The sequence below is a fragment of the Lithobates pipiens genome, unplaced genomic scaffold, assembly GCF_037356315.1.
Source record: "Lithobates pipiens isolate NorthernLeopardFrog02 unplaced genomic scaffold, aLitPip1_a1.2 Scaffold_19, whole genome shotgun sequence".
In the NCBI taxonomy this organism is placed as follows: Eukaryota; Metazoa; Chordata; class Amphibia; order Anura; family Ranidae; genus Lithobates; species Lithobates pipiens.
In genome coordinates this window covers 479,782,406-479,796,332 of record NW_027507764.1, presented here as the reverse complement: position 1 = coordinate 479,796,332, position 13,927 = coordinate 479,782,406, and positions in this window count along the sequence as shown.

Here is a 13,927-nt window from a genome sequence, read left to right as displayed (position 1 = left end):
GGACTGTAGAGCACATAATGAAATGAGACCAAGGCAACTGGGGCACGCCAGGACGAATCGGTGCATCTCGGTGCTACTGGATTCGAATCGGAAAGCGGTACGTGACAGTGAAATGATTTTGCACGACAGAGGCACGATTCGATTATGCCACAGCTGCGACTGATAATGAACCGGACTGGAGCATGTACTGAAATTAGGTCAAACTGGGGCACGCCAGAATGTATCGGTGCATCACGGATGCAACTGGATTTGAATTAGAGCACGGTACCTGACAGTGAAATGAGTAAAATCAATTGCCATGACAGAGGCATGAACCGGCGTGCTGTGACTGCAACTGGCAACGAACCGGCCTCTGGAGCATGCACTGAAATGAGGCCAAAAAATACCTGGGGCAAGCCGGAATGAATCGGTGCATCATGGATGCGACTGGATTTGAATTGGAACGTGATACGTGACAGTGAAATGAGTTAAATGATTTGCCATGACAGAGGCATGAATTGGTGAGCCACAAACTGCGAGACTGACAATGAAACGTGGTATGGACATGAGGCAAAAAATAACTGAGACATGCCTGAACGAACCGGTGCGCTGCAGACACGACTAGATTCGAACCAGAGTGAGATTCGAACCAGAGTGAGGTACGTAAAATGAATGAAATGTTTAGGCATGATAGAGGCACAAATCCGTGGCTAAGTACTACGGCTATGTGCAGGGTTTCTTTAACGAATGACTCGCAAGTTCTGATTAGGGGTTTGTGCGACACCAGATGTCTAGAAAATGATGATGCATGAAATGAAATGTTTATACAAAACCCTACCTGCGACAGCTGAGCCAGACACATTGTACGAAAAACTGCGAACAGAACCGAAAGCCTCGGAAACTTTCAAACATGCAACTCATGAATGCCAATGAGTTCGAAGAGTTGGTCTGGTGATATAACATATTGGGCACAGGAAACAGACAAAGACCACAGGCGAACGGGCTGGTTAAATACCCCCCGGGCTCCTCCCGTAAATTCAGGCCACCATACCGTCCTTCTTACATATCAGTATAACCAGAGACATAATGTATATATATATGTCTATAGAAATATAGGCAATCACAACTTGTCCCTTCAGGGGAGATTATGCCAGAGAGTGAGGCCCTAAGGACCAAAGGAGCAAATGAGATGAAAAAAGGGATACCATGCAACAGGTGTGAGATAAACTCAAGCACAATTCTCCCCAGCAACCACCATTCCATTTATGTAATCATACCCTGATTATTGTGCTCCTAGATATCCTGAGTAACGGTTGCATGGCTATCAATCCAAGTCTGCCAAACTTTCTCAAATTTCTTGGGACAGCCCCTGCTTATGCAGCTCTATAAAGTGGCAACATTTTATTAACCAATCCTTTCCAGTAGGAAATAGAAGGTGTGGTTGGTTGTTTCCAATGTAAGAGTAATGCCTTACGGGCATATTACAACAACAAATTAAACAACTCTAGTTTTGCCAGTATATCCTATGTAGGAATTTGAAGTGGATTAGCCGATCCCTTGCCAAGACCAGATGAGTAAAGGGGAAACTCCACATATCATCCCAGTCCTCCCCTCCAAAATCCGAAACTTCTACCCATTGCTCTCTACATTTAACCACCAAGGGAGGAGGTACAGGGTTATTCACATAACTCAGAGAGTGTTTTTTTCAGAGACTCATCTAGCAAAATGTTTTCTAAACTTGATGGCTTAATTTCCACCTTAAGGGCCGGTTCACACTGCGACGCGAGGCGAGGCGACACGGCTCGCCTCGCCTCGCTCCCGCAAGTCGCCCCCATTCAGTACTATGGAACCGTTCTGAGAGGAGCGACTCGAGTCGCTCCGACTCAGAAAAAAGGTTCCTGTACTACTTCGGGGCGACTTCGGGGGCGACTTGCATTGACTTCTATGCAGAAGTCCTCTGCAAGTCGCCGCTGAGCTCCCCGCAAGTCACGGCGAGGTAAGTCGGAGACGCCTCGCTGCGCATCGCTGTGTGAACCGGCCCTAACAGAGCCAAATTGGGAGGTAAAAGCATGTTGTAATTGTAGGTATCTAAATTGGTAGGGATTAGGTAAATTAAATCTCAACATGAGGTCTTCAAAGGACAAAAGTTCACCCCCTTCTGGTGATATCCCCTAACGTCTTTATCCCTTTAGCTGATCATATAATGGGGTTTGAAATGGTAAGAAATTGAGAGAGACGGGGGTTCACCCACAATTGTAAAGAGTCAGAGTCGGGCTGCAGCATGTCCTGAACACAGTCCCATGCTTTAAGTGTAGCTCTCATAGTTATGGTCAAGGGAAACCGGGCCTCAGATCTTCTATGCAATAGAAGGCAGAGGCTTTCATAGGAGCCTAACACTGCTGCCTCCAACACTGTGGCAGAGTGCTCATCATCCCCAAGAAGCCACCTATGCACGAAAACCCCTTGTCCTGCCAGAACATACTTGTATAGGTCAGGAAGTGCCGAGCCGCCTTGCTCCCAGGGATCTTCTAGAGCCCTAAGTCCAATTTTGGGAGAAGTGAACCCCCATATAAATGAGCTGAAAAGACCATATATTTTGTGAAAAAATGAACGTGGGACCCAAACAGGAGAGTTGCAGAGAAAGTATAACGGGAGTATAGTAGATTTGTCCCAATTCACTCGGAAGCCCGAGAAAACCGCAAACTGATCTAACAAATGGAAAACCACACAAGGAGACCTGGATCTTTCAAAAATAAAAACATGTCATCCACATAAAGCGAAAGGCATTCTCTTATGGATCCAATTTCTAATGCCCCCACTTGAGAGGAGCACAGTGCCACCGCCAAAGGCTCAATCATTAGGAAAAATAAAAGGGACTTTTAACACAAGTAAAAGTAGGCATGAGACTAATTTGCAAATATCACAGGACTCAAATGAAAATAACTCACTTTTTTGAAAATAGGAATCCTTATGCTGGTGTATTATCTTTGTGAATTGAATGTATGTCCTTGTTTTTTTAATTAAAGATGCCCAGTTACCTTTTATGTACCAACTAAAGTCAAACATTTGTATACACTTGTAGGCAGGTGCCTACAGAAGGGTTAATGTTTATTTCTATGCTGACTCATGTTCTGCAGTTATCTGGGTCAAGTCTGCTGTCCTTCCTGTGAAACTGTTACAATGCTGAGTGGTGAGAGAACTTCTTAAAATACAGGATGTAGGCCATTATGCTGCTGGACGGCACCCCCAGCTGTGGAGGTAGGGCAATCGGGGTTCCCCGAGGGACTTGGAACCTTAACCACCAAGGACGGACCAATAGCCTTTTAATGATATTTTCCAAACATTGACTATATGGACCCTGTGCTATCTCTTGTGGATTATTTACTATTCATGGACTCTAATGGACATTAAGAACTCTCTTCTGTTATTCAAGTATGAATATCCTATGGGCACTAAAGCACCTTGTACAAGAATTCATGTGAGAAGCTGGCTGATAAGAACTGTTCCTGTATGCAGGCTTTCTTCAGTAAAGTTGCTGTTAACTATTTAATGCCTGGTCTGAAGTGTCTCTCTTAATTGGTGTATTGCATGCTGTATCTAAAGAATAGGGCAGGGTAACAGGGTATGGGGATCTGGCTACTGCCCTGGGGGACATGAACCAATGCAAAAAAAAACTTAATTTTTTTTGTTTTTAAAGAAGTGATTTTAATGATGAAACAATAAAAATGAATACTTCCTTTAAATATAGTGCCTGAGGGGTCCCCTTGGTGCCTTGGTGGTACCTTCACACTGTACCCCTATAGAGGTACCCTTGATGAAAGCAAGAATTGGCCTTGCTGTAAAAAAATATATATATATTTGATACCCCTGTCAAACATTTGTGGAAAATTGGTGTTTGTGTGTTAGTGGTGCCTTCATGCAGTAAACTTCTAGAGGTACACTTGATGAAAGCAAGAATTGATTCTCCTGTAGAAAAATAAAAATTTGATGCCCCTGTCACACTGTTGTGGAAAAAATGGTCTTTGGGTGTTGGTGGTGCCTTCACCTCGAAACCTTCTAGAGGTACTCTTGATGGAAGCAAGAATTGGCCATGCTGTAAAAAATTGAAATTTGACACCTCAAACAGTTGTGGAAAAATAGGTCTTTGGGTGTTGGTGATGCCTTCATCCCATAACCTTCTAGAGGTACTCTTGATGAAAGCAAGAATTGGCTTTGCTGTAAAAAAATTAAATTTTATGCACCTGTCAAACAGTTGTGGAAAAATTATGCCCATGAAACCTTTACCAAAAAATTACTTCAAGATAAAATCAACACCCAGAAAGCTAGGCAGCCTAGACAGTCTTGCAGAGATTCAAGATGCCAATAACACTTAACACAAATACTTAACACAATAACTTAACTCAGCAACATCTGCATCAGGGGCTTGATAGCTGCTGCTAATCCAGGATGAAGTCTGTGGACAGACACACTGACTGTCCATTTGGAAAGCATGCTGGGTGCAGGGTGGCCCAGCAGCTCAATTGCATACTGGGCAAGTTCTGGGCAGTGGTCTATTCTAAGGACCCAGTAACTCAGTGGATCGTCTACTGGAAAGCTCTCCATGTCTGTTTTCACTCCTACATAATCTTGTACCATATAATGCAGATGCTGCCGATGGGATACTTGAAGCTGTCTATCACGTGTTGAGGGGCTCTAAAATGAAAGGCTGGAAAGGTTATTGCTGTAAAAAGTTAAGTTACAAAAAAGGTTAAAAAAAGTAAAAAATATATAAAAAAGGGAAAACAAAAGTAATTTTATTGAGGTAATGTTATATTGTTACTGTGTGTTATTGTTAACTGTTGTTTCTTGCTTTGCAGGCATTTCAATCAGCTGCAGGGTGCTGCTCTTAAAATACACATGTCAGTGCCTGCAGCACTGCAGGAGGAGATTTCTCCCCTCTGCAGTTAAAAAAAAGTACATGTGTGCCCAGCATTAGGAGTTTGGGGTAGCCAGTGGGTGGTAGTTCTTATGTTTCAGCATATGTTTTTTTCACTTTCACTTTCTGGCAGAGATTTCTTTATCCACATCGATTGATGTGAATGTTCTTTTTTTCATTCAGCCCACATGTTTTTAGAGACCTTAATATGCCAGGACAGTTTAAACATAAATGTATTTGCTGAGAGGCATCGTGGGTCCATTTAAGATGTAATTTTTTTCCACAAAGTTTTGGAAAATTACCAAAAATGTTACTTTTAACACAAACTTTATTTAGCTATTTTTCACACATAACATGGATTCATATGGAATTACACCCCAAACATATTCTGCTATTTCTCTTCAGTATGAGGATACCACATTTTAGAGTCTTTTTTGGCAGCATAACCACGTGCAGGGGTTTAAAATTCCATGACCACCTTCAGGCTTTCAAGGAGATAATTATGCATAGAATTTCCCAATTACCTATTACGTTTTCAAAGGCCCTAACATGCCAGGGCAGTATAACCCCCCCCCCCCCAATGATCTCTTTTTGGAAACTAGACACCCCAAGGAATTTGTTGAGAAGCATGTTGAGTCCTTAGAGGATTGTATTTTTTGGAGAATGGCAAAACAAAGCATTTTCTTTTTTTTTTTATACAAAGTTTTATCAAATTAGATATTTCTCACACATCATGGGTATACATGGCATTATACCCCAAAACACATTCTGCTACTTCTCCTGAGTATGGGGATGCCACATGTGTGAGACTTTTTGGGAGCCTATCCACGTACAGGGCCTAAATTCCAATGAGCACCTTTAATCTTTCAAAGGACATAACATGCGCATTTGATTTCCTGACTACCTTTCACAGTTTTGAAGACCCTAAAAAGCCAGGATAGTACAAACACCCCCCAAATGACCCCTTTTTGGAATGTAGACATTTAAAGTATTTGCTAAGAGGCATGGGGAGTATTTTGCAGATCTCATCTGTTGCCACAAGTTTTGGGAAATTTAAGAAAATAAATTTTTTCTTTTTTTCATTTTTGTAGGTTTTCCCTAAGCCTGGTGGGTTGATTGCTTCAGTTTGCTGCTGGAAGGGCGTTCAAGTAATCAGTGTGGGAAAACTTAGATCGGTATAAAACCCAGAAACAAAAATGAAATCTTTTGCAGTTTACCAGTCCTTGATGTGTTGTTTTTCTTTTCTTAAAGTGGCTGTAAACCCTTACAGACCACTTGTTGCTACAGGTAAGCCTATAATAAAGCTTACCTGTAGCTACCCAGGATATCTCCTAAACCTGCACGGTTTAGGAGATATCCCCTTTATTGCATGTGTGCACTGAAGCAAACAGAAGCAATGGCACGTTTGCTTCAGTAAGTGTGCCGTTACCGGTGGGAGTGATGTCTTCGTGGCTCGGGCCAATCACAGCGCTGGAGCCGCGATACCCAGAAGTAACCCCCAGGAGTGATGTCACCGGCGGTGCTGTGTACGGGCACCACAGCGAGGGCTTCGATCTCAGGTGAGTATTACATAATAAGCTAGTATGCTATGCATACTCGCTCATTATGCCTTTGTCTTGCAGGTGTTAGTTTTTTTTTTTTTCAAAGTGGGTTTACAACCACTTTAAGGCTTTTCACTTTATTTTCACTTGGTGATCCAGCCAGTAACACACCTCTTATATTAGGGTGTCTCCATTTTGATTGAATTAGTGAAGCAGACACATTTGGACAGGAACATAGTCCGTGTGGGAAAGGGTAAGCTGAATGTCAGCTAACATTTTATAAGCAGTTACGACAACAGTTTTTTCCTTTTGGGATATAAATTCTACATACGGTAAATAAATAAAAGCTGACCATTGCATGCAATACAGTCAGGTTTAAATGGTTTGTCTCCACCCTCTTACTGCTATTTTGTCTGTACAACTTGGTCTGTTAAAGTAAGTTGAAAAATTGGTGGGCTTCAGTTTAATACATTTTTGTTATGGGCGGTTTAATACTGCTTTAAGCACTAGGTCATGAATATTTATTTGACTCAGCCAATCACTAATGGTGTTCTTCAGCACCATAGCTTGATTAGATGATAAATGATTGGAATTGCCTTTCCAGAGCTGTCTCCCCTAGGGTTTCTCTCTCGGAGGAGGCCATTGTAAAGAACTGCTGCAGAATAAGCAATGAACTGAGGGCCCCAGATACCATGCCACAGGCTGAAGTGCGTGCCTGCAGGGAGCTGGACTGAACGGAGATACTCTTGTCTGAAGAGGGTCGCAGAGGATCTGGCTATAAGCTGCCATTTGGATCTTGGAAGAAGGATTCTTGGCCATGAACTCAGGTATTTTACTTGCTTAACCTCCCTGGCGGTATGATTCATTCTGGTTTTAGGTACTGAAAGCGGTACAATTATTTTGCATGGAAATTTGGCGTTTTATATTGTAGTCCTGTAATTCTTAGGAATAACTCTCTTAAATCTGTTCAAACCAGAGTCTAGCAGACATCCCGGGTATGATAAAGTTTATAATATAATAAAGAATAATAAAAATTATTCAATAATGTAATCAAATCCTAAAACACTGAAAAAGGGACACATTTTGGTTGCTATGGTCAATCTCCAAATTTCAGTCAGAAAAAACAGTATTTATAATATAAAAGTGCATGCAAGGCACTGCACAGACCACTAGGGACAAAGTGGGTGTGTCTTTTTTTTTACAGTACTGTAATCTGTAAGATTACAGTACTGTGTGTGTTTTGCGTCTTTTTACTTTTTTGAATTTGGCGCCGATCTCTGCTCCTGTGCGCCGTAATGTCGCAGGGAATGGAGCTCGGCGGCATTCGGCACTGTGTGAATCGAGCGGAGGACAGCTCAATCACGCAGCGCGGAGGACATCACTGGATCCAGGGGACAAGGTAAGTAACTTCTCCCTGTGTCCTCCCTGCATCCAGCGATGCGATCCCGAGTCTGGCTCGGGGTTACCGCTTATGATAGTAAAATCCCAACCCGTGCCAGACTCGGGATTACTGCCAGGGAGGTTAAAGAAGGCAGATTCAGGAGCAAGAGTACACTATGGGGTTGATTTACCAAAGGCAAAAAGACTGTGCATGTTGTAAAATGTAATTGCATTGTGCAAGTGCAACTGCTCCAGAGCTTAGTAAATGAAGTAGGGCTTAGCTTTGCAAAGAATACCCAATCACGAGCAAGGGAAATAAAAAAAAATGCATTTTTTACTACACATGATTAGATAATGAAAGGCAGCAGAGCTTCTACTTATGTACTAAGCTCTGCAGCAACTGCTCTTGCAGAGTGAAACTGCACTTTGCACAGTGTACAGTCTATTTGTCTTTAGTAAATCCACCCCTTTGACTGCTCTCAAAGGGTCACAGATTTATATGGCTGTCCTTTGATCATTGGCATTTATATCTGGGGATCGCTGATGTGAGACCTATTGCTAATTCAGTAAATCTGGTCTCCTAATTTGTGTTTTGGTAACCAGCACCCCTAAACCCTCTCTCCAATTAGAGTACTGCTATAAATAGTAAAGAAAGCACTTGTGATTGGAGCCTGATTAATGCCAGAGGCTTGCCAATAAACTGTTGGATACATATATAGGGTAGGTAGCCAAAGGATAGTCAGGAGGATCCAATTATTTCTAGTGGTTCCCTAGGGAATCAATGATGGATCTGTAAGCTGAATGGTTCAATTTGGCAGTGCTAGTTACAAAAGAAACGGTACATTTAAAAAAAAGTTCATGTATACACAAACATACACTTGTCCTTTTAATACAGCTCTATCAGGTAGGTAAAACAGAAAACAATCATCTTCGCACTTGACTCTGCAATGAGCAGGACAGTATTATGATGTATGTAGCACATTTGCATAGCGCACATGAGTTTTTCTAAGCAACTTCATGTGAAGCGGGGGCTGGAAAATCCTCAGGGCTTTGTTAGATTACACTTCTGCAGTGCTTTAAGATAAAACATGAAAATCTCTTCAAATCAGTCATAAAATGTAAATCTTTGAAACATACAGTGTATTCGTATCTAGTGTGTAAGTGTATATGTGTGTTTGTAGTTTCATGCTTACTGATTTAAAAAAAAACAAAAAAAACTTTTCAAAGCAACTGGGACTTAAATAGTAAAAGAAATGCTTTGCTTATGTTTACAAATGTAATGTAGCGCTACTCCGTGGGAGACGCTGGTGAATGGGATCCCCCACCTTGCATAGCCAGACACACCGCATTTTCCACAGCACACTGAGTCAGGAAAAAGTTTGAACAGCTTTGTTTTTTTTGTTGTTTTATTAGGGGATATACACTTGGATGGGGAATATGGAATGCCCACTTGATCAGTGTAGTAAAGTCTTCAGGATCAGCTATATACATCCAGTAAATACACTCCTCTGCCTTCTGCATAAACGTGCTTGCAGATCTATTCCTTCTCCTCCAGCACAATTTTTGCTCATGGAACCACAACTCCCTGGACCAGCTGGCACTGTTTGGATAGTCTAACACAAAGCTCAGTTAGACTAGTAGCAAATGCCCTTTACGGGCAGGGACTGTGGGCTTATTTTGTGTAGAAAAGTCACAGCTGTCCTATCTGTGGCTACTGCTCCCAGTACCACCTCTTTAGGCACTGCCAGCCCACCTCGCTGCAGCTGCCCCTTTTCCCTGCCTGTTCCACCACAGTCTTCCTGACTAACTCTGCATCCATCCCAAACGGCTTTCTCCCAGTCCTCTCAGGCTGCCTCTCAGTTCTTCCGACTGTGTGTCACTCACCAACCCACGTGGCTGTCTTCCTCCGTGGAGATTTGACCGGCAGTGTCCCCCTGCTGTCCTCTCGTTGCTACCGTGCCTCCTGATAAGGATCCCCCTGTGTGTCTTGAAGAGGGGTCCCTTCTGCACCTGAGCCCAGGCCTGAGTTCACACCCTCCCCCAGAGTAGGGCATTACTCTCAAAGGCCTCCAACAGCTTACATTCCATCTCCAGCTTCCATCTGAACTCCACTGCTCCCATGGGCTGACCCTGAGTATTTGAGGGGGCCTGCCCCCTGCCAACCCATCTATTGGGGATTGGTCAGGGCCCTCATAATACTCCAAACAGCTCCACCTTATTTCCGCTCTCATTCTTCTAGAAGTTTTTTCAGTAAGTTCTAGAAGTAGGGGGGATGTCTCAGAGATGCTGCCTGCAAGGCACCTAGCCCTCTATGGATCTCTGCCCCACCTAGGAAAAAAACACACAGGCTTGGCTGCCAGCCAAGTCTGCACACATTTACCTATACAGGCTGTAAGGGTAGGGAGAGTCACCCTTTAAGTTCAAGCAGAGTCTAAATGTAATAAGACAAGTTTAAACAGATATTTACTGAAGTTTAGTGAAACACCATGCTTTGCAAGTTACTTCTGAAGTCTGCAAGAAACAGGATGCATTTGTGGTTAGAGCTAGCTGTTAGAATTTATAGGAAGTAGGAAATATTCATAAGGTGAAATGACGCTATGTGGTTTAATTATAGATGATTTCTTAAGGTCATTTATATAAATATATGTCTGTATGTCTGGAGACTTTTGATCAGAATTCCCCTAAAAAAGTCCACTAACGGTATGACGCACTAGATGTTAATGTTTCATGATTGGTCAAATGTCTTGAATGTCTTGTCTAAATCTGATTGGCTGACAATGCAATTTGAAGCACATAAAAAGTAGTATACAGGAAATAAAGAACTCGTAGTCATGATAATCCTCAACTCGTGTGATTGTCTGATTTTACCCAATCGATTGAAAGGGCTTTCCAGTGGTCACTAAAGTCCAGCCCGGGCTAATTCAAGAACAGGGGCGCTCCTTACAAGTGGTACCAGAAGTGGGGTGCAGTCATTTGAACGGGTAGGTTTTCTTTGAAATTACTTTTTATAAGTCTTTTTGAGAAACTTGCCTGTTTTAATGCTGTACCTAGAACACGTCATGTACTTGATTGTGGTTTTCAAAACAGTGATATAATCTGTCTCTGTCTTTGAAAAAAAGGAAGCTCGCTAAGTTAAAGAGTTATAAGAGTTGAGACCCTCGCTAGGCGGGCCGGGGTCAGTAATAGGATGAATTTTCCTCGCTAGGATGGCCGGGAAGAATATAGATTTAAGTTTTCAATTACAAAGGACTGGTCACTGGAAACCTCTAGAATTAATGTCAGGACATTTTCCTGGGTATTTGTTGGCAGGACGCTGCCCTGAGTGTTTAACAGGCTTATTATTTGTATACAAATAATCTCAAACCTATTTGGTTGCTAATGTTGATGATGGTTATTATCACAAGGTGGGAAAAAGGGTCTTATGTTCCGTGAAGGTGCACCACGGATACAAACATTAAGGTTTAATATATATAATAATGTTGTGTTTCAAGAAGGTTTAACTGTTAAAAGGTGTCAGGAATATTATTGAATTCAGAACAAGTGAACAATTTATAGTCTGTCCAAAATCATTAAGAGTGTGTTCTGCAACTAATGTATATAAATAGAAGTCATATTATAAGTTAAAGTATAAGAATTGAATATGGAAAATCAGCTGGGTAAGGGAGGTCCAGGAGGTAAGCTGGAACAGCCCACCCCATTTGATTTCGTGTTGGGAAATTATGGAAAACATTGTACTGAACCCTTTTGGGCAAACATACTATCCAGAGCTCATATTCTTCAAGTTTTTGGTTGTTGCCAAGAGAATTGGGAGGAGGTTACTAAATTTTATGAGCAACACAAACAGTACAATTATCCACCATTTCCCCATAATAATGATTATGTGATTGAATGTTATAAAGTATGGTCTAAAACATTGAAGGAATATAGAAAACGGTTCCCTCATCCCCTAGATGCATGCCCCCTGTCCCCTACGTAATGACTCCCATTTTATCACTGAGAACTATACCGAGGGCTGCTCTATGGGAATAAATGGGACAGATGTTACAGAAATACATACATACATAGTTCTAGAAGTCGTTCTCGCTCTCTTGTCAGAGAGCAAGGAAGAAGAAATAGAGGAGTCACAAGATGATGACCTCTCTTTAAAAATGAGTCACCTTAAAATGCCTCTCCAAAAGTCTGTAAATGAAACAGAATTAGTGTCAGAAGATGTAACAGGGGAAGATTTTTATTCCTTTGTGTCACAGTTGTTTAAAATGTACACATCCTGTGAAATTGGTAGCCCACTATTGTTTGTCAGTACAGCCATGAATAATGGAGACCCTAAAGTCACACAAATTATAAAATTTGTTAATTCTGATTGGGCTACACAGAGTCCTAAATATTTTATGGAGGACGTTAAAAAAACGAGCATCCTCCGGGGTTTTTCATACAAAAGGGGGATTATTCACACAAACCACACTTGAAATCTCCCCTGGTATTTCTGCCATGTTTCCTGCTCTCAATGACAAACCACGAGGGTCATATCCTCAGCCCTATGACAATCAAGGGTGTTTTAACTGTGGGGATTCTTCCCACTGGAAATCTGATTGTCCTCAAAGGAAGGGCTATAGACCACGGTGAGGTGTCCAAGGAGAGCTGATTTCAGAGGCAGGTATCATGGAAGGGGTCAACAACACCAACAGGGATATCCGCAAGAACGGAAACCTCCTCACATACAAAGTGAAAGTAGAACTCCCGGTCGTTCTCCAAATCAACCTAATGACAAACACCCCGTAGAACCACTTCAGGTGTCAGACTTGCAGGATAGACCCTTAACCAAGCAAAGTTTTGCCATCCTCACTGATTTCCCTTTATGTCTAATGGGACGGGACCTTATGTCCTCATTGAGGATGGCGATAGCCATTAAATTTGACTTACAAGGGGGTATGACAGCTAAAGCAGTTAACTGTGACTTAACTATGCCTAAGCGAAGGGACCTGACATTTTACTTCATGTCCATACCAGCCCCCCCCCGGAGACTCACCCAATTTGGGCGTAGTCCAAGACAGATGTAGGACATATCAAATGCACTTCATATGTCCCTACTTTCAAGCCCGGCACCTCTTGCATCTTTCAGAAACAATACACACTAAACACTAAAAACTACAGAGTATACAGCCACAAATTGAAGAGTATTTACAAAGGGGAATCCTTTGTCAGAAAGGCCAGTGGGGAGTGGAGGATGGTGCAGGACCTGCGGGGATTAAACAAATAGTTTCAGACATTACTGGGATCTTAAAAATTTCTGCCACATCAACCACTTACACGGTACTAGACTTATCCAATGTTTCTTCTTTAGCATTGATGTACATGAGGATTTTCAGGAAATCTTCCCTTTTTACCTGGGGCCCCTGGCCAACAACTGACCTGGACACGTTGTCTCCCTCAGGGATGTGTGGACAGTCTGGCAGCCTTTTCAATGGTTTTGAAAGTCACCTTGGATGGGTATCACCCCAGGGATCTGTCCTACTACAATATGTAGATGACCTACTGTTGTGTAGTGTGAGCGGGATGCAGTGTGCAGCAGACTTTGAAAAGCCTGATGAATCACCTGTTTCTCAAGGACCACTTGGCGTCTTGCAAAAAGATCCAGTGGTGCAGGGACAAGGTGGAATACCTAGGATGTATTATCTCAGGCGTGACACGACAGGTGTCACCTGAACAAGTCACAACCCTGACCTGTCTCAGTCCCCTGAAGGATAAGGCAGCGTTCTTTTCCTTCTTCAGCTTTATCATCTACTGTAGGTGATGGATCCCAGACTGTTCTTTTTATGACTCAGTCCTACGCCCTGCCACTGCATTGACTGCCCCAAAACAGGTCACATATACTGAGGAAATGACACAAGCTTTTAACTCTTTGTTTCAGTCCTTGGCCAGTGCCCCAGCACTGGGCTTGCCAGATTACAGAAAATCCTTTGTAGTCAGGGACCCTGCATTCGCTGCGGTTCTAGCACAAATGCCCGGTACTCACTACCGCCCCGTGGCCTACCTTTGAAAAAAAAAAAAAAAAAAAAACTACCAATTCAAGTCCAGGGCCTGCCTGCCTGTCAACAAGCTGTGGCTGCTTTGC